This window comes from Eleutherodactylus coqui, chromosome 6, assembly GCF_035609145.1.
Source record: "Eleutherodactylus coqui strain aEleCoq1 chromosome 6, aEleCoq1.hap1, whole genome shotgun sequence".
In the NCBI taxonomy this organism is placed as follows: domain Eukaryota; kingdom Metazoa; phylum Chordata; class Amphibia; order Anura; family Eleutherodactylidae; genus Eleutherodactylus; species Eleutherodactylus coqui.
The window spans coordinates 6966955-6988897 of NC_089842.1; the positions used below are offsets into that span (position 1 = coordinate 6966955).

Sequence of the window (21943 nt, forward strand, 5' to 3'; positions counted from 1 at the left end):
GGCTCATTCACATAGATAGATGCTGGCAGCATAATATGCACCTATTTTTCACACACATTATATGCGGTGCTAAAAGCCCATTGATTTCTATTGGGCCATAAACACGCATAATGAGCACCAATACAGGCTATGGAGATTTAATATACGCAGCAAATATACATGTGCAACTTAAGTTTGATTAAAGTTAAAGTTTGTAATGTAGTTCTGCTGATTTTGTGTCTGCAGCTCTATAAACCCTTCCCTTCTCCCGGTACTTCCAAAGTGTTTATCCCCAGGTCAGAGGCGTAACTTATTAATAGATTAATAGTGTTGGGCTCCCTATATGGAGAAGAGAGGCCCTATGGGCCCCCTAAAGCTCCTGGGCCTGGGTGCAACCGCATCCCCTGCATCCACTATAGTTATGCCCCTGCCCCAGGTTACCCTGGATATTATCCGTAGACATTCCAGCGCTACAGGTCGGGGTCGCTCAGTAAAAATGACTGGGGGCTGTTTTCTTTTCTATTCAGCTCTTGGAACCAGATTGCTGACTAATAGGATGGCAGAGATAAGTGGGCCACGTACAGGAAGGAAGGACAGAGCAGGAAATTGTAGTAAACATAGTTTTAAGTTGCAGTCAACAGGGATGCAGCAGCCATCTTGGAAAATACCAACGTGGGGAAACATCAGAAATGAAGGACAGAATTAAAATATAACGGCTGCGTCATTTATACCCATAATCAGCTGCGCATAAACATTGGGCAAACGCCTTTTATATCAGGATTTTTTGAAAATTTGCTTCGCAACTAGAATACCCCTTTTAGTTTGTCCACAGCTCACTAATCAGTCTATCAATGTTCCACTTGCCAGTTCCTGATAGTGGTGTCTGGGGTAGCTGCTCCTTTCACTGACCCGCCCGCACAGGAGCCACTGATGGCCCGCTGCTGTAAGCGCCTCTTACTATAGGTTCGGCTTGGAGGGCCCGTTCTCTCTCTCTGCAACGCTAACACTTATCTGCATCGCACACTGGTTTACAGGAAGTTATAGGATCTGAATCTTATGAACTGCAACTAATCAATTGGAAAACTTGCTATACTTTGAAGAACTAACACAAATTGGTCATTAGACATCATTATGATGATAGAGTGGGACTCCGACTGATCCCGCCTCTATCACCAATTTGTCACTTATCGACTACTTCGAGCGTACTTGCTGCTGTGACCACGTGTTATTGCAGAGCCTCAATGGATCACTCTATCAGGATTGCAGACATGGAGTCTTAGAATAGAAGTGGATCTGTACCCAGCTTTTCCAGGCTTCTGCATACATGCATACTGAAAGCTCAGCTTACTCCCCTTCTATGTTCTAATGGCCCAGCCCACTGCAATACCCATGCACACACGCTGCCACCACCAGCTGATCAGGGAAGCTGGAACACACACTTATAAATTATGAACACAATCTTCAAAGTTATGGTTCATTTTAAAACGGACAAGGCTTAACTAATAAATTGCAGGTTTATTATAGAAAAATAATAGCAGTGCAAATATTATACACAGATGACATTCAAAAAAGGTTGTTACACAGGAGCATAAGGGTATATAGGTATACAAAACAAGACAGTATTTAAAAATAAAAATAAATAAAATAAAAGAAAGATACCAGAGCTGGGATGTCAGCCCAAGGTTCTGATTCGTGCAGAGTCACTGGAATAAATGGGACAGCCTTATGCTGGGGCAAATCTCTGTAGTCTGACAAATTGGAGTTCGTTGCGCCCTGAATTATGAAGGGTTCCTCAGAAAACACATTCTCCTCACCTCCTCTGAGGTCATTTGGAGGCAGGCTGGTTGAATTCGTACAAGCTCTAAAAAGTCATAATTCACCATATGTCATATTTCCACACGAGGTCCTCTGAACAAGGACGTATGCCTGCCAAATTTCCGGTCATTAATTTAGCTATTCATTGATATCAAGCATGTCATGTAAATTAAAACCGGGTACGGGAATACACAGTTAGAGAGTTTTCTGGGGTCCGTACTGAAAGGTGTGTGGGTGCATTACTATCAGCTGGGCTGCCTGATTCTGAAATTTCATGTTGGGCCAGGACCTACCCTCGACCAAATATCCTTCATTAAAAGATTCTCCGATTCATCTGCCAGAGTCAGTGGGAAAGAAGAGAGGCTTCAATCTTCATTGGCAGGGGTCAATTAGCATCCCCCTGTCATCAGCTAGTTTTATTTGCACTAGAACAAAGGGGTTCCTGGCCACATGTACATCAAAAGACCTGAAGAATATGCAAGGGAGAAAGGTGGGGTTAAAACATTGAATTCATCTTTCCCAGTATCCTGAGTGGCAAGTTGTTATGGATAGTTGGGGGATAGTTTATCAATATCTCTATATTACATTGTACATTAGGCTGTATACATTTGCTAACTACAGCATTACTGTGTATCAAATGAATAAATACAGTAACTATTATCTGTGAACTTTTTTGCACATCCCAACAGGATAGTCCCCCTACATATGGGTAGTTTTTTTTAAAGAGATTGTCTAGTTGTAAACTGTTGATGGAGTATTCTTAGGACAGGCCATCAATAGTAGATCAACGAGCAGCTGCCACCTGGAACCCCTATTAATCACCGGGCCATTACACTCATGCACTTAGCTGATTTCTGCAGGAAGCAGACAGTTCTGTTCCCATTACCCTTCTATCAGAACGGGGCAATAGAAATCTGGATCCATCTGAGCAGGCAATGTTTTTCCGCTGCTCAGTGATACATTTTTTACAATCTTTTGCCCCCTTAAATCTAACCTTTATGCTTTTCTTACCAAAAAAGAGGGGGTTGTGGGCGCTGCTACTGTATCAATGAACAAAGTATGATAAGAGAAAAAAGCATCAATAAATAAAAGGTTTACACCAAAAATAAAGAGACAAATGTATATTTTAATATCAAACACCTTAGAAGCAAGCATAAAAACACTAAGGCTGGGTTCACATGGCTAAATGCCGCAGGTTTTAAAGCTGCGCTTATCCCCTGGAAAGCTTGCGGTTTTTCGCTGCGGCAAAACCACAAGACTTCTGTAGTGAAACCGTCCCGTGGGAACCCAGCATAAAAACAAAAAACATTACTACCCCCACAAAATGGCGCCATAAATCCATGCAGCCAAAAACTACATATCATATAATAAATAGAAAAAAGTCTATACAATCATGAAGGGTCAATATACACCCCATAAGATATACGAAAAAGGGCTGCTCATTTTCACACAGCCGTTCAGGCTGTTCGGTTCTATAATCTAGACTCACCATCCTGATGATGCGGTCACTGCATTAAGGACCGCGGAAACGCGTAGATGGTGTTAGCCAGCCTAAGATAGCCTTATTGTTGTGCTTGACATGCCACAGATGTCCACATCATTGTATATCGGGCTATCTATGCTTAAATGGTGATAGTGAATGCAGCAGTTACTGACAAAGAGGGTTCATTATATATCTTATTGAACCCTCTTCAGTTTAGCTGCTCGTAGCTGCTGGTGATTATAAAATCTCACAAACAGCGGCATTCATCTCTAGTGAAGCAGTGATCAGCTGTTTTTATTAGCTGCACTCAGCAGTGTTTAGTCCATGTGACAGGGTCTTATGAGATAATGACCCTGGTCTAAGACTCTCCGCTGTGTCTGTCCCTAATGGGAATGTGGTAAAATAAAAGGAACGTTTGGTGCTGTAATATGTCCTTGCACCATTTAACTCCGAGTTACAGACCACTCAGCGCTGCAGTCTATTTGCCAGCTTTTATATAAACTAGATAAACACGCTAAATGACGTCAGTCAAGCGAGTCACTATATAGATGAAATTAGTGACCGTGTTTACTATAGCTGGTTATCGCATCAGGGTATAATCCACCATAATAGGGGATATACCACATAGTATATACCTGATTGATGCTATATTTCCTGGGCATTAATATATGCCTCAATACTCTGCCAGACGGGGGTTACATTTATTATTCTGGCCTTTACCCATTTATCGGCTCCAACGTATAAATACAAAAAATATAACCTACATTGTGCTTTGTTAGCCCTTGTGGCCATTTATACACGTGGAGCTGTACACAACCATAATATATATCTCGACCCATGCACCAACAATATAGATGGGGTCATTGTGGTTGTGGAGTTAGAACTTAGCGCATCATCTGGTATATACTTATATGGACTTACTACTGTTAGAATATCTACTTGTCCAGTAGGAGTGTAACTGGAATAAGAGTCCACGCCTTTTATACATTTTTATTTTTATCTTTACCTAATAAGTTATATTTTAGTGATTCCCTCTGTGATAGGCATAAATCCATGCAGCCAATAACTACATATCATATAATAAATATAAAAAAGTCTATACAATCATGCAGGGTCAATATACACCCTATAAGATATACGAAAAAGGGCCTGTAGTACAAAAAAACCCCCAAAAAAACAACTACTAATTTTAAAATGTAAAATAGACACTAAGGCCTCCCCCACATGGGCATTTTTGTACAGCGTTTAGCGCTGCATTTTCACCACTGTGCTAAACGCTGTACAATTCTCCCATTCAGTTCAATGGAACTGAAACACAAATTAAAACACAGCGCTTTCAATGCTGTGCTTTTAAAGCAATGTATGTTCTATTTTTGGCCATTTTCAGCTATGCGTCGCCCATTGAAATGAATTGGCCGCGGTTTCAGCGCAGCTGAAAATGCGGCACAATTTGGTACCGCATTTTTGGCAGCATTAAACGCAGGTTACAATACTGATTTTTGGGTGGTGGGGCTTGAAATATAAGTCTTACACTAAAAGCTACACTGGGTAAAAAAAAAAAAAAAAGCAGTACTCACCTAGCAGGCGCTGTCCAGCCAATCAGAGCAATCTCTTGCTGGAGCTGGGGTCTTAAATAATAATATAATATATAATAATCTTTATTTGTATAGCGCCAACTTATTCCGCAGCGCTTTCAGGCACAGGAGAAATGCAAAACAATACAATTACAATGTGAGATACATTGAGTTAGACACAAATGGGTTGAGGGTGGTACAGGAGGTGCAGGGGGTGGGGAACACAGGCAATAGGAAATTTCATGTACAGATCATTTATTAGAAGGCAAACGGGGTGGGGCACCATAGGGAGGGGCGAGGGACTAGGTCAGGAGATTTGGTATGCTTCCCTGAAGAGGTGCGTTTTTAAGGCACATCTGAAATTTCGTGCATCGGGGATTGTCCGGATGCCTTGGGGTAGAGCATTCCAGAGGATGGGTGCTGCTCTGGTGAAGTCCTGTAGGCGAGCATGTGAGGTTTGTATTACAGGGGTGTTTAGTCTGAGGGTGTTAGCCGATCGGAGTGAGAGCGCTGGGTGGTGTACTGACAGTAGGGAGGCGATGTATGGTGGCGCAGCGCCATGCAGAGCTTTAGGAGTGAGGTAGAGGAGTTTAAATTTAGATCTGCAGTGGATGGGCAGCCAATGCAGCGACTGGCATAATGCAGAGGCGTCTGAATAATGACTGGATAGAAAAATGAGTCTAGCTGCTGCATTTAGTATGGATTGGAGTGGAGCGAGTCTAGTGCAGGGGAGGCCAATGAGTAGCGAGTTGCAGTAGTCAAGCCGGGAGTGGATGAGGGCAACCACAAGCGTCTTTAGCGTGTCCGTGGTTAGGAACTGACGTATTTTAGCAATATTTCTGAGGTGCATGTGGCATGTTTGGGCCAGAGATTGGATATGGGGGGCAAAGGAGAGGTCAGAGTCCAGTGTGACCCCAAGGCATCGGGCATGCCGTCTGGGGGTTATGATGGTGCCAGACACTGCAATTGAGATGTTGAGGGGAGGTCGGTTAGAAGGTGGAAAGACAAGGAGGTCAGTTTTAGAGAGGTTTAGTTTGAGAAAAAGGGAGGACATAGTGTTAGAGACAGCGAACAGACAGTTGGTGATATTGTGGAGGAATGGTCCAGAGATCTCATTAGAGGAGGTGTATAGTTGGGTGTCATCAGCGTAGAGATGGTATTGGAGGCCAAATTTGTGGATGGTTTGTCCAATTGGGGCAGTATAGATAGAGAAGAGAAGGGGACCAAGGACCGAGCCCTGGGGTACCCCAACAGCGAGAGGAAGTGGAGCAGAGATAGAACCAGCAAAGGAAACACTGAAAGAGCAGTCAGAGAGGTAGGAAGAGAACTAGGAGAGAGCAGTATCCTTTAGACCAATAGAGTGGAGCATAGTGAGAAGGAGATTATGGTCGACAGTGTCAAATGCAGCAGACAGGTCAAGGAGGATTAGTAGGGAGTGTCGTGGAATCCCTTTTTGTGCCCACTGCCTACTCAATTAGGAATGTTTACACCCTTTCAGATTAATTATGAATTGATTATGCGCATAAGAAGATTTCACACTAACACAGGTTCAGCATGTATAAGCTTCCTCAATTCTGCTTTATTGTTGGGCATGCAGCCTCTTTTAAAGAGTTTAACATATCTGCCCATCTGGGCAGGTCAAAGATTACATAGATACAACGTATTGTTTAATTAGTGGATAAGCATCTTGAAATTCTTCCATCCTCCAGTCATCTGTTATTGGCCATCATGTGGTAGCAGGACGAGATGAGTGGGTTGTCTTGGTTCCTCTGATATGATTGGAGATTACAGCTTGAACTATTAATTGCATGAATTTCCCGTTTTATTTGCATAAGTTTCCAGTAAAACTGCTTGGGTTATTATTGCAGTAGCTGCTTCAGACTGCGGTTATTTATGTCTGATTTTACTTCTTCTAGAGTTACTAACTGCTAGCTTTGTTTACAGAGTTTAGTAAGCGGAAAGTTTCATGATATGAGGAAGTAGATATATTGGATACATGAAAGAATATATATCTATATTCGTAGGAAAACAGACAACAATGAAAAAGTACTGTCATTTGGTATACAGAATGCTTAACATATAAAAACAGGTCCACTGTCCACTATCCAAAATATAGATATATTGGATTTCCACTACAAACCCCCCTTGAAACTATCTGTTTCACTAAACTCACTACAGTAAGTGTTCCTACACTACCACATATCATTCTCAACTGTTGACCCTCCTCCACGTCCCATATCGTGGTAGGCACACAATGGAGCAGGTAGTCATCGGGGTTGGAGTACACTGTACACAACAACAACGAACAGAAATTAGGATGACTATAAAGGTAACAAACATAATTAATAACTTCTTTATCAGAATAAACTCTAGTGTAGAATGTTCTGAAAACTCAGTAGAGCGGGCGGTCTTTCACAACTGTCGCTCAGGCAGTAAATGCCCCTCCGATACCTAGGTGTGGGCTCATGGCAATCGGGTCTTTGGTACATAAGGATACTTAGCCGGGACAGTGCACACGGCCCTCCTGGAATATTGGTGGGGATATTTGTGTAGGAAAAATTACCACAGGACCAGACCCATTCTGCTTTAACTTGATCTCTGGCTTTATATTCATCTGGTACCCTTACGGCATCTCTGTACATGTTGAGGTCTAAGCTACCACCTGGGATCTCGAGGCATTAGGTTAGGAGAGGTGCAGCTTTTACTATTTCAGGTAAACACTGCATAACTTGTGTAGAACCCGCCTTCTTGACGCTACCTCGATTCATCCACAAAGAGTGCAAAATTAGCGCTATCTAATAACTGATCAACATGACTGAACCTCTGTCTCATTAGTAAGTGCATAATCATATCTATCAGTCTGGAAGGAAAACTACGAGGTGATTATTCCCACTTCCCTTTTCCAGAGGCGGCAAGGTAGTGGGATCGGGGGCGTTGTAACGCCGGCATGTTGCGTGGCATGAGCAGAGTGCACTGCAGATAAAATAAAGCAAAATCTTAGCGAAAACCTATCACAGTGTTCTAAATACACAATGTTTTAAAACTTTTTATTTTCTTCTCTTGTTAGGTATGCACCTAACTGAGGAAACAGGCTAATAAAAGACCATTTTCCCCATTGCCTTTGTATCTTAGATTTTAGGGTACCATTCATCTTTTCTACTTTACCAGAATAGAACGGAAAAGATAATCAGTTCACATACAACAGCGACGCCCATCTGAGCCAGGATCCTTTGCCACCCGCTCATCCATGGCGAGTACTGGTCCCAAAGGTTAGCTCTTTTTGGTTAGTGCGGTCAGCTTCTTAATGGCAACTGTGTCTTTACCCGCGGGTCACGTGTCGTCTGGGAAGTAGGTACAACAAGTCTCCCCTATCATCTTACAGACACTCCCCTTTTTAGCTAAAATCGTACCTAAGGCCATTCTATTTTGAAAAGTCATAGTCGAGGTAGGTCCTATTGGTCGACTAGTCCCTATAAGCCATCTCTAGTATAATTTATAAACCACTGCTAATTATAATAAACATAATTAATCCAGTCAACATTTTATTTACCACTAGCTTACCCGTCGCGCGTTGCTGCGAAGACAGACACACATACATTGATTCGTTTTTATATATCTAGATAACAACCAATCACAGCGCAGCTTTCATGTTACCTTAGCAGTATAAAATATAACAACCAATCACAGCGCAGCTTTCATGTTACCTCAGCAGTAAGAGAAATAACAACCAATCACAGCGCAACTTTTATTCTTCCTCAGCAATATAAAAAATAGCAACCAATCACAGCGCAGCTTTCATGTTACCTCTGCAGTATTATATATAGCAACCAATCACAGCGCAACTTTCATGTTACCTCAGGCCTTAGTCAGACGGGCGATTTTACGCGCGATTTGCGCATGCGCATGCGTCCGGCGATTTTATAAAACCATTGCTTTGCAATGGTATCGGACACATGGGCGCTTTTTATGCGCTCGTCCGATAAATTATAGAACAAAAAAAAATAAAAATCGCAGATCGCACCTATCTGCGATCTGCGATTCCTGTTCTCTTCTCTATATGCGCTCAATGGGGCCGGTGGCAGCAGCGCCGACCCCATTGAGAACATATAGAAGACAAATCATTCTTCTCTGCCACAGCTGTAACAGCTGTGACAGAGAAGAACGATGTTTGCCCATTGAATTCAATGGAGCGGCAATACAGCAGGTTCCACTGAAAGCAATGGGCTGCCGGCGTGCGCGGGGTGAATTGTCAGGAAGGGGTTAAATATATAAACCCTTCCCTGCAATTCATTCTAAAATGTGTTAAAATTAAAAAAAAATGTATACTCACCTTTCCGCTGCAGCCGGAGTCCAGCCGCGGCCGCTGTCAGTTCTCCTGAACTGCTTCTTGGCACTATTCAGCCGGCGGGGCTTTAAAATCCCCGCCTGCTGAATGATCTGCCTCTGATTGGTCACAGCCCTGACCAATCAGAGGCTGAAAACACTCACACCCCCATTCATGAATTCATGAATGGGTGAGTGACTGCTGCCTCTCAGCGCTGAGCCAATCAGGGGCAGGTCTGACTCACATTCATTCATGAATTCATGAATGGGTGTGAGTGAGGCATGCCTCTGATTGGCTCAGCGCTGAGCCAATCAAGGGGCAGGTCTGACTCACACCCCCTTCACACCCACTGCAGGACGGCCGCACGGAGCTCCAGCTGCCAGGAGAAGGTGAGTATACAATTTTTTTTTATTTTAACACATTTTAGGATGGATTGCAGGGAAGGGCTTATATATTTAAGCCCTTACCGACAATTCATCACGGGCTCGCCCGCAGCGCATTGCTTTCAATGGAGACGGCTGTATTGCCGTCTCCATTGAATGCAATGCGCTGGACAGCTCCGGCCCGTTTCTAATGAAACACGGCTAGGAGCAGATTTGCGGGCGATTTGCGGGCGACTTGCGCGCACCGGTCACGCGATTTGCGGATGCGCATCTGTCATGCGATCCGCAAATCGCGCGAAAAATCGCCCGTCTGACTAAGGCCTCAGTGGTATAATATATAACAACGAATCGCAGCACAGCTTTCATGCAACCTCAGTAGTATAAGAAGTAGCCACCAATCACAGCACAGCTTTCATGTTACCTCAGCAGTATAAGAAATAGCAACCAATCACAGCACAGCTTTCATTTTACCTCAGCATTCTCAATATCCAGCAATTGTCTTGCGAAATGGTCGGCGGATGCATCATTTTCTGGTTGAACACGCATCCCGTTGGTCGTAATGCCTTTTGATTTCGTGCTTGAGATGGAAATCAAACGATCTTTGTCTGGGGGGCATAACTGTCGACGATGCTCGCACACGCGCCACCTATCGTAGGATAGTTGTACTATGCCAGTAACCTTCCCAGGAGTGTACTCAGCAACTTCCCAAAGTCTCATGGCAATTGGATGAATGGTGTAGTAATGCATAAAGGACAGACAGACAGACATACATTCATTTATATATGTCAGGAAGTGAGAGAATTAGATTCCGTACGTAAAATTTGGACGCTAATTGTTTTGCGCTTAGAATTGAATAATCGACTTGGGACCCATTAACTTTTCCTATTTATGTCATAATCAATGCCCATGCCAAATTTCAAGTTTCTATGTGAAAAAATTACATTCCGTACGTAAAATTTGGACACTAATTCTTTTGCGCATAGAATTGAATAATGGAGTTGGGACCCATTAGCTTTTCCTATTTATGACATATTCAATGCCCGTGCCAAATTTCAAGTTTCTATGTGAGAAAATTACATTCCGTACGTAAAATTTGGACGCTAATTCTTTTGCGCATAGAATTGAATAATCGAGTTGGGACCCATTAGCTTTTCCTATTTATGACATATTCAATGCCCGTGCCAAATTTCAAGTTTCCATGACATTGGGAAGCGAGAAAATTAGATTCCGTACTTAAAATTTGGACGCTAATTCTTTGGCGCTTAGAATTGAATAATCGAGTTGGGACCCATTACCTTTTCCTATTTATGACATGAGCAATGCTCGTGCCAAATTTCATGTTTCTACAACATCGGGAAGTGAGAGAATTAGTGGCAATGATGGAAATCGAACGATCTACGTGGGGGGGCGTAACTGTCGACGATGCTCGCGCACGCGCCATTTATCATAGAATATTTTTACTATGCCTATAATCTTCCCAGGAGTGTACTCAACAACTTCCCAAAGTTTCATGGTGATCGGATGAATGGTGTAGTAGCGCATAAAGGACAAACAGACATGCACACAGACAGACAGACAGACACGCATACATTCAATTTTATATATATAGAAGATAATGATCAGAAAAAAATGGACTCGAATCTAGCTTTAACGTGGTCTCTAATTTTTAAAAACTCATCAGGAACTGTTCTCGGGTTCCTGCCATGAGTGGGAAAAACTGGTTCCTCTCTCACCTGAGGAGTTTGTCGTGACCGATGCCCAACCTTTGGAAAGTTCCAGGAGTCCGGGTGATGAGGCTGGGGACTTCCGACAACAGTCACAAGGGCTTTCAGTGGGTGAGGAGGATGATGAGGATGAGACACAGTTGTCTCTCAGTGAGGTAGTAGTAAGGGCAGTAAGACCGATGGAGTAGCGCACAGAGGATTCAGAGGAAGAGCAGCTGGACGATGAAGTGATGGACCCCACCTGGTTTGCTAAGCCTACTAAGTACAGGGCTTCAGAGGGGGAGGCAAGTGCAGCAGCAGGACAGGTTGGAAGAGGCAATGGAGTGGCCAGGGGTAGAGGCAGGACTAGAGCGAAGAATCCCCCAACTGTTTCCCAAAGCACCCTGTCGCGGCAAGCCTCCGTGCAGAGGGCTAGGTGTTCAAAGGTGTGGATGTTTTTCAGTGAGAGCGAGGACGACCGACGAACAATAGTGTGCAACCTGTGTCGCACCAAGATCAGCTGGGGAGCCACCATGACCAGCCTCACCACCACCAGCATGCGCAGGCATATGATGGCCAAGTACCCCACAAGGTGGGACGAAGGCCGTTCACCGCCTGTGGGTCACACCACTGCCTCTTCCCCTGTGCCCCAACCTGCCACTCAGATCCAACCCCCCTCTCAGTACACAGGCACGAGCGCTCCCAGCCTGCACCCACACCCTTACCTCCACTGTCCCCCACCCCATCCAGCAATGTCTTCCAGCGCACCGTCCAGCTGTCGCTAACACAAGCGTTGGAGCGAAAGCGCAAGTACGCCGCCACGCACCCGCATGCACAAGCTTTAAACGTGCACATTGCCAAATTAATCAGCCTGGAGATGCTGCTGTAGAGGCTTGTGGAAACAGAGGCTTTCGAAAACATGATGGCGGCGGCGGTCCCACGCTACTCGGTGTGCCGTCCCAGCCCTGCACCACCACGTCTCCCGCACCATTATACGCGCCCTCACCAACGTGGTTACCGAGAAGGTCAACTTAACAATGGTCACGTGGACAAGTACAGGCGAGCAGGGCCACTATATCTCCCTGACGGCACATTAGGTGAATTTAGTGAAGGATGGTACCGAGTCAGAGCTTGGGACTGCTCACGTCCTACTCACCCCCAGAATAGCGGGTCCTAGCTCGGTGCTGGTATCTGCGGTGGTTTATGCCACCTTCAATAAACCCTCCCCCTCCTCCTCCTACGCAACCTCTACCTCGCAATTAAGATGTGTCAGCAGCACGTCGCCAGCAGTCAGTGTCGCGCGGCTGCACAGCGGTGGCCAGAATGCGTCTACTGCGAGGGTCATAAGAAAGGCAACCTAACATGAAGTAAGCCATGTGTGCCAGCGTACCAGTACGCAACACATCACTGTCTTCACTAGGAAGATGACTTTCAGGATCCTCCTCCTCCTCCACAGCCCATACACGCTGAACAGATGAGAGGCAAGCAGCATGGGTACTCTCTGACTTGGGCCCAGCTGTCTCTTCTGCCTCCTACTCCTCCTCCAAAGCACGCTGAGATATAGACTTGAGGGTGCTCTGACTATCAAGCGACATGCTCTCTTCCCCCGTCTCCTGTTACGACCGCAAAGCGTCAGCCTTTATGCTTAGCAGCGAACTTCTCAGCAGGCATAGCAGAGGAATGGTGATGCTAATGATTGCAGCATTGCCGCTCACCATCTCGGTAGACTCCTTAAAGTTTCCGAGGATGTGGCAGATCTCTGCCATTCTGGCCCACTCCTCAGTAAAGAATTGGGGTGGCTGACTCCCACTACATCGCCCATGTTGGAGTTGGTATTCCACTATTGCTCTATGCTGCTCATAGAGCCTGGCCAACATGTGGAGCGTAGAATTCCACCGTGTGGGCACGTCGCACAGCAGCCGGTGCTCTGGCAGATTAAACCAATGTTGCAGGGTCCGCAGGGTGGCAGCATCCGTGATGGACTTGCAGAAATGTGCGCAGACATGGCGCACCTTGCTGAGCAGGTCTGACAAGTGCGGGTAGTTTATCAGAAACCCCTGAACCACCAGATTGAAGACATGGGTCAGGCATGGCACGTGTGAGACTGCCGAGCTGCAGAGCCACCATCAGGTTACAGTCGTTGTCACACACGACCATGCCCAGTTGGAGGCTCAGCAGCGAAAGCCAGATGTTGGTCTGCTCAATCATACCCTGCAACAGCTCGGGGGCTGTGTGCCTCTTGTCACCTAGGCTGAGTAGTTTCAGCACGGCCTGCTGATGCTTGCCCACCGCTGTGCTGTTGCACCGCGCCACACTGACTTCTGGCGACGTGCTGCTCACATTTCCTAATTGAGAGGTAGAGGTTGCATAGGAGGAGGAGGGTTTAGAGGAGGTGGCATAGACCGCCACAGATACCAGAACCGAGGAAGGACCCGCTATTCTGGGTGTGGGTAGGACGTGTGCAGTCCCAGGCTCTGACTCGGTCCCAGCCTCCAGCAAATTCACCCAGTGTGCCGTCAGGGAGATATAGTGGCCCTGCCTGCCAGTACTTGTCCACGTGTCCGTAGTTAAGTGGACCTTCCCAGGAACCGCGTTGGTGAGGGCACGATTGATGTTGCGGGAGACTTGCTGGTGTAGGGCTAGGACGGCACACCGGGAAAAATAGTGGTGACTCGGGACCAAGTAGCGTGGGATCGCCGCCGCCATCGTGTTTTTGAAAGACTCCGTTTCCACAAGCCTGTATGGCAGCATCTCCAGGCTGATCAATTTCGCAATGTGCACGTTTAAAGCTTGAGCGTGCGGGTGCGTGGCGGCGTATTTGCGCTTGCGCTCCAATGCTTGCGCTAGCGACAGCAGGATGCTGCGTTGAGAGACATTGCTGGATGGGGCCAAGGACAGCGGATATGAGGGTGTGAGTGCAGGCCGGGAGGCGCTCGTACCTGTGTCCTGAGAGGGGGGTTGGATCTGAGTGGCAGGTTCGGGCACAGGGGGAGAGGCAGTGGTGCGACCCGGAGGCGGTAAACGGCCTTCGATCCACCTCATGGGGTGGTTGGCCATCATATGCCTGCGCATGTTGGTGGTGGTGAGGCGGGTACTGGTGGCTTCCCGGCTGATCTTGATGCAACACAGGTTGCACACCACTGTTTGTCGGTCGTCCGCGCTCTCACTGAAAAACATCCACACTTTTGAACACCTAGGCCTCTGCACGGTGGCTTGGTGTGAGGGGGTGCTTTGGGAAACAGTTGGGGGAGTCTTCACTTTGGCCCTGCCTCTACCCCTGGCCACCCCAATGCCTCTTCCAACCTGTCCTGCTGCTGCACTTGCCTTCCCCCTCTGAAGACATCTCCTCAGTTGGCTTAGCGAACCAGGTGGGGTCAGTTACCTCATCGTCCAGCGTCTCTTCCTCCGAATCCTCTGTGCGCTGCTCCCTCGGACTTTATGCCCTTACTACTACCTCACAGATAGACAACTGTGTCTCATCATCATCGACCTCCTCACCACTGAAAGCTCTTGAGACAGTTGCCGGAAGTCCCCAGCATCATCACCCGGACCCCAGGAACTTTCCAAAGGTTGGGCATCGGTCACAACAAACTCCTCAGGTGAGAGAGGAACCATTTTTTCCCAATTAAGGCAGGGGCCTGAGAACAGTTCCTGGGAGTCTGTCTGCTCATCAGAATGTGTCATTTTCATGGAGTGAGGAGGCTGGGAGGAAGGAGGAGCAGCCAGAGGATTCAGAGTTGCAGCAGTGAACAGCATAGAAGACTGGGTGGTCGATACATTGCCGGATGCATTTTCTGCCATCCACGACAGGACCTGCTCACACTGCTCATTTTGTAATAAAGGTCTACCACGTGGACCCAAAAATTGTGATATGAAGCTGGGGACCCGAGAAGCTTGCCTCTCTCCAAACCCCCATCAGCTGGCTGCGATTCACCTGGACCAAGAACTCGGCCTGTGCCCACACCCTCACTTGGACCTCCGCGTCCTCGGCCGCGTCCATGTCCTCTAGGCCTACCCCTACCCCTTAGCATGGTGTATTACCAATAGAGCAGACACAGAGCAGTCTGAATAATTATGCAATTAGTGGCGTGCAGTTAGAGGCTGACAGCAGTTATGTTACGCACACTGCAGTCCGTAAAAAATTATACGCTATCCTGCAAAAAGGCCTAGCTGGGTAATAGTGAGCCACTGGAACTCCCAGCGATCACACAGTAAAATGCACACAGTCACAGGTAGCCCTAAGAAGGAGCTTTTTTCAAATTTTTTTGAAAAAGCAAAGAGCCTAGATAGTGTGTATATGTCTTTCCCTCTATCAGCGGCTGTGGGCGTACGCTGTGCGTGAAATTGACGGGACGCACAGAGCGGTGTAAAAAATTAGGCAATTATTGGCCTGCTCTTGGAGGGTCACAGCGGTTATGTTACGCACACTGTAGGCTGAAAAAAATATACGCTGGGCTGCAGAAAGGCCTAGCTGGCTAATAGTGAGCCACTACAACAGTAATGCACACGCTCACAGGTAGCCATAAGGAGGAGGCTTTTGGGGGTACTTGTTGAAAGAGATTCTACACTACCACTGTCCCTGCCTGACCAGTACTGCCCCTATACTCTGTATAATTGGCTGCAGACTGAGAATGCAATAGTCTGCACAGCCCAAGATGAAGAAAAAAAAAAAGTGCAAAATTGTTCCCAGCAGCCACAACAGTAATGCACACGGTCAGAGGTAGCCCTAAGAAGGAGTTTTTGGGGGCACTTGTTGACAGGATTCTATACTACCACTGTCCCTGACTTACCAATACTGCCCCTATACTCTGTATAATTGGCTACAGACTGAGAACACAATAGTCTGCATAGCCCAAGATGGAAACAAAAAAAATGTGCAAAACTGCTCCCAGCAGCCACAGCAGTAATGCACACGGTCAGATGTGGCCCTGAGAAGGACCGTTGGGGTTCTTGAAGACACTAACACTCTCCCTATAGCAGCAACAGCACTCTCCCTAATCTCTGCCAGTGTGTGTCTGAGGCGAGAGCAGGCGGAAGAGATTTAAATACTCGGTGGTCACTTGATCTCGCCAGCCACTCTCCGCAGGGGGGTGGGATAGGGCTGGAACGTTACAGGAGGAAGTTGTAATGCCTTCCCTGCATGTCTATTGGCCAGAAAATGGCGCTAAACATGCAGGGAAGGAAATTAAATTGACTCGTGTACCGCGTGGTGCTCGTCTCGAGTAACGAGCATCTCGAGTACCCTAATACTCGAGCGAGCATCAAGCTCGGACGAGTACGTTATCTCTAGTTACAGGGGTTTGCCTTTAATTCTGCTACAAAAATGTTACAGGGGTCTGCCTATAATGCTGCTAAAGAAATGTTACAGGGGTCTGCGTATACTTCTGCTATAAAAATGTTACTGGGGTCTGCGTATGCTTCTGCCACATAAATGTTACAGGGGTCTGCTTATACTGCTGCTACAGAAATGGTACTGGGGTCTGCCTATACTACAGCTACAAGAATGGTACAGGGGTCGGTCTATACTTCTGCCACGTAAATGTTACAGGCGTCTGCCTATAATTCTGCTACATTAATGTTACAGGGGTCAGCGTATACTTCTACTACAAAAATGTTACTGCTGTGTGCCTATTCTTCTGCTACTGAAATGTTACAGGGGTCTGACTATACTTCTGCCACGTAAATGTTACAGGGGTCTGCGTATACTTCTGCTACAGAAATGTTACAGGGGTCTGCGTATACTTCTGCCATGTAAATGTTAAAGGGGTCTGCCTATACTTCTGCTACAAAAATGTTACAGGGGTCTGCCTATAATACTGCTACAGAAATGTTACAGGGGTCTGCGTATACTTCTGCTACAGAAATGTTACTGGGGTCTGCGTATACTGTTACTGCAGAAATGTTACAAGGATCTGTGTATACTTCTGTTACAAAAATGTTACTGCTGTGTCCCTATTCTTCTGCTACTGAAATGTTACAGGGGTCTGACTATACTTCTGCCACATAAATGTTACTAGGGTCTGCGTATACTTCTGCCACGTAAAAGTTACAGGGGTCTGCTTATACTGCTGCTACAGAAATGTTACTGGGGTCTGCATATACGTCTACTACAGAAATGGTACTGGAGTCTGCCTATACTTGAGCTACAAAAATGGTACTGGGGTTGGTCTATACTTCTGCTACATTAATGTTACAGGGGTCTGCCTATACTTCTGCTACTGAAATGCTACTGGGGTCTGCCTGTATTTCTGCTACTGAAATGTTACTGGGGTCTGCCTATACTTCTGCCACATAAATGTTACAGGGGTCTGCGTATACTTCTGCTACAAAAATGTTACTGCTATCTGCCTATACTTCTGCTACAGAAATGTTATAGGGGTCTGCCTATACTTCTGGCACATCAATATTACAGGGGTCTGCCTATACTTCTGCTACAGAAATGTTACAGGTGTCTACCTATCCTTCTACTACAGAAATGTTACTTGGGTCTGCGTATACTTCTGCTACAAAAATGTTACTGGGGTGAGCCTATACTTTTGCCACGCAAATGTTACAGGGGTCTGCCTATAATGCTGCTACAGAAATATTACAGGGGTCTGCGTATACTTCTGCTACAGAAATGTTACTGAAATCTGTCTATACTGTTACTACAGAAATGTTTCTGGGGTCTGCGTATACTTCTGCTATAAAAATGTTACTGGGGTCTGCGTATACTTCTGCTACGTAAATGTTACAGGGGTCTACTTAAACTGCTGCTACAGAAATGGTACTGGGCTCTGCCCATACTATAGATACAAAAATGGTACTGGGATCTGCCTATACTTCTGCTACATTAATGTTACAGGGGTCTGCGTATACTTCTGCTACAAAAATGTTACTGGGGCCAGCCTATACTTCTGCCACGTAAATGTTACAGTGGTCTGCCTATACTTTTGCCACGTAAATGTTACAGGGGACTGCCTATAATGCTGCTACAGAAATGTTACAGGGGTCTGCGTATACGTTTGCTACGTAAATGTTACAGGGGTCTGCTTAAACTACAGAAATGGTACGGGGTCTGCCCATACTACAGCTACAAAAATGGTACTGGGGTCGGTCTATACTTCTGCCACGTAAATGTTACAGGCGTCTGCCTATACTTCTGCTACATTAATGTAACAGGGGTCTGCGTATACTTCTGCTACAAAAATGTTACTGGGGTCAGCCTATACTTCTGGCACATAAATGTTACAGGGGTCTGACTATACTTTTGCCACGTAAATGTTACAGGGGTCTGCCTATAATGCTGCTACAGAAATGTTACAGGGGTCTGCGTATACTTCTGCTACAGAAATGTTACTGGGATCTGTCTATACTGTTACTACAGAAATGTTACTGGGGTCTGCGTATACTTCTGCTACGTAAATGTTACAGGGGTCTGCTTAAACCGCTGCTACAAAAATGGTACAGGGCTCTGCCCATACTACAGCTACAAAAAGGGTACTGGTCTATACTTCTGCCACATAAATGTTACAGACGTCTGCCTATACTTCAGCTACATTAATGTTACAGGGGGCTGCGTATACTTCTGCTACAAAAATGTTGCTGCTGTCTGCCTATACTTCTGCTACTGAAATGTTACAGGGGTCTGCCTATACTTCTGCTTCATAAATGTTACAGGGGTCTGCCTATACTTCTGCTACGGAAATGTTACAGGGGTCTGCCTATAATGCTGCTGCATAAATTTTACAGGGGTCTGCCTATACTTCTGCTACATAAATGTTACAGGGGTCTGCCTATACTTCTGCTACGGAAATGTTACAGGGGTCGGCCTATAATGCTGCTGCATAAATTTTACAGGGGTCTGCGTATACTTCTGCTACAAAAATGTTACTGGTGTCAGCCTATACTTCTACCACGTAAATTTTACAGCGGTCTGCCTATACTTCTGCCATGTAAATGTTAAGGGGGTCTGCCTATACTTCTGCTAGAGAAATTTTACTGGAGTCGGTCTATACTTCTGCCATGTAAAGATTACAGGGGTCTGCCTTTACTTTTGCTACAAAAATGTAACAGGGGTCTGCCTATAATGCTGCTACAGAAATTTTACCGAGGTCTGTGTATACTTCTGCTGCAGAAATGTTGCTGGGATCTGTCTATACTGTTACTACAGAAATGTTACAAGGATCTGCATATACTTCTGTTACAAAAATGTTACTGGGGTCTGCGTATACTTCTGCCACGTAAAAGTTACAGAGATCTGCCTATACTGCTGTTACAGAAATGTTACTGGGGTCTGCCTATACATCTATTACAGAAATGGCACTGGGGTCTGCTATACTTGACCTACAAAAATGGTACTGGGGTCTGCCTATACTTTTGCTACTGAAAAGTTACAGGGGTGTGCCTATACTTCTGCCACATAAATGTTACTGGGGTCTGCCTATACTTCTGCCACGTAAATATTACAGGGGTCTGCCTATACTTCTGCTACATAAATGTTACAGAGGTCTGCGTATACTTCTGCTACAAAAATGTTACTGCTGTCTGCCTATACTTCTGCTACTGAAATGTTACAGGGGTCTGCCTATACTTCTGCCACATAAATGTTACTGGGGTCAGCCTATGCTTCTGCCACGAAAATGTTACACGGGTCTGCCTATACTTCTGCTAGAGAAATGTTACTGGGGTCAGTCTATACTTCTGTCACATAAAGGTTACAGGAGTCTGCCTGGACTTCTGCTACAAAAATGTTACAGGGGTCAGCCTATAATGCTGCTACAGAAATGTTACAGAGGTCTGCCTATACTCCTGCTACAAAAATGTTACTGGGGTCTGCCTATACTTCTGCCACGTAAATGTTACAGGGGTCTGCTTATACTACTGCTACAGAAATGTTACTGGGGTCTGCCTATACTTCTACAACAAAAATGTTACTGGGGTCTGCCTATACTGCTGCTTCAAAAATATTACAGGGGTCAGCCTATACTTCTGCCACATAAATGTTACTGGGGTCTGCCTATACTTCTGCACGTAAAAGTTACAGGGGTCTGCTTATGCTGCTGCTACAGAAATGTTACTAGGGTCTGCTTATACTTCTGCTACAGAAATGTTACTGGGATCTGTTCATACTGTTACTACAGAAATGTTACAGGGGTCTGCACATACTTCTGTTACAAAAATGCTACTGGGGTCTGCCTATACTGCTGCTATAGAAATGTTACAGGGGTCTGCGTATACTGCTGCTAGAGAAATGTTACTGGGGTCTGCGTATACTGCTGCTAGAGAAATGTTACTGGGGTCTGCCTATTCTTTTACTACAGAAATGTTACTTGGGTCTGCCTATGCTTCTGCTACATAAATGTTACAGGGGTCTGCCTATACTTCTACTACAGAAATGGTACTGGGGTCTGCCTATACTGCAGCTACAAAAATGTTACAGGGGTCTGCCTATACTGCTGCTACAGTAATGTTCCTGGAATCTGCTTATACCTTTGCTACAGGAATGTTACAGTGGTCTGTCTATACTATGGGTGCACTAAGTCTTCCCATCGCAGTGTTTTACCTAGGTGGCACAAATAATACAGTGACTGACTAGGCCAGAATTGCTGGCCGAGGCCAATTTGCTTGGCGGGGCGAGACTCTCCCATGATTGGACACTCCAATTTCTTCCTGTGTAATACCATCTTTGTGCACTTACAGCATAGGCTAGGCCAAGGAACTCAAAGACTGCCCCTTCAGGGGTTGAGCTATCTGTGTTGGGACACATGGATTTCCCATTGCTATGTAACTCAGGGCACCTTGGGTCACACAAGGTGGAGGCTTGGAACCGAGCCTGCCCCTGGCCCGCTAACGTGCTTCCCACACAGAATATAGCGGGTCCTGGTCATGGTGTCTTGACCTTGTAATGCCACCTTCTCCTCCTGCTTGGGGTCAGGGGATCAGCACTGGGCATCATGTATTTTCTCCCGTGTTACCACAGTTATCTGAGAAACTCGTTTGGGCCAAAGGAGAGGAGCGTTACTGCATTAATGAGACGTTCACTGCTGTACTAGCATCAAAGTCAGCTTCATGCCCGCGATTACTGAGGGTGTGGGCAGAGGCCTATGTCCTCATCGCAGTGAAAGTCTGCCATGTTTGGGCACTGTCATTTCTTCATATTTATTACTGTCCTTGGGTTCCTTGGACTCGCCTATGCTGTGGGTGCACACAGACTTCCCAAAGCGGTGATTTACCTGTCTGGCACAAAGTCACTGACTGACTTGGGTAGGATGCAGAGTGCAGATGGCTTTCCCCTTGTGGTGTCGCTAGAGCTATTCGACCCCTAGACAGAATGAATGTGTGGGCACATGGATTTCTCATTGCTATGTCAGTCGCGGCACCTTGGGTCTCACAAGGTGTTGCTGGGACCGAGCCTGGCTAGGGGCCTGTCACATCCCTCCCACACGGGCTACAGCGGGTCCTGGTGTCTTGGCCTTGTAAGGCAACCTCCTCCTGCTTGGGGTCAGGGGAGCAGCAATGCGCATCATGTATTTTCTCTCGTGTTACCACAGTTATCTGAGAAATTCGCTTCATGCCCGCGATTGCTGAGGCAGTGGGCCGAGGACAATGTCCCGGGGGAACTGCAACTGCTCCAGGTTGGGCCTGTGGAACTTTTTCCTGGCTAATCCAGTCTTTGGAGCGGTGAAAGAAAACGTAACTGA

General features: G+C 46.0%; 2 protein-coding genes across 3 annotated transcripts in view; one reads left to right on the forward strand and one right to left on the reverse strand.

Annotated features, from left to right (window-relative positions):
* LOC136631769 (uncharacterized) overlaps positions 1–21943 on the reverse strand; it is a 248364-nt gene that overhangs the window by 42175 nt on the left and 184246 nt on the right. The window lies entirely within an intron of this gene.
* Positions 1–21943, forward strand: part of LOC136631775 (NXPE family member 1-like) — a 72081-nt gene that overhangs the window by 246 nt on the left and 49892 nt on the right. The window lies entirely within an intron of this gene.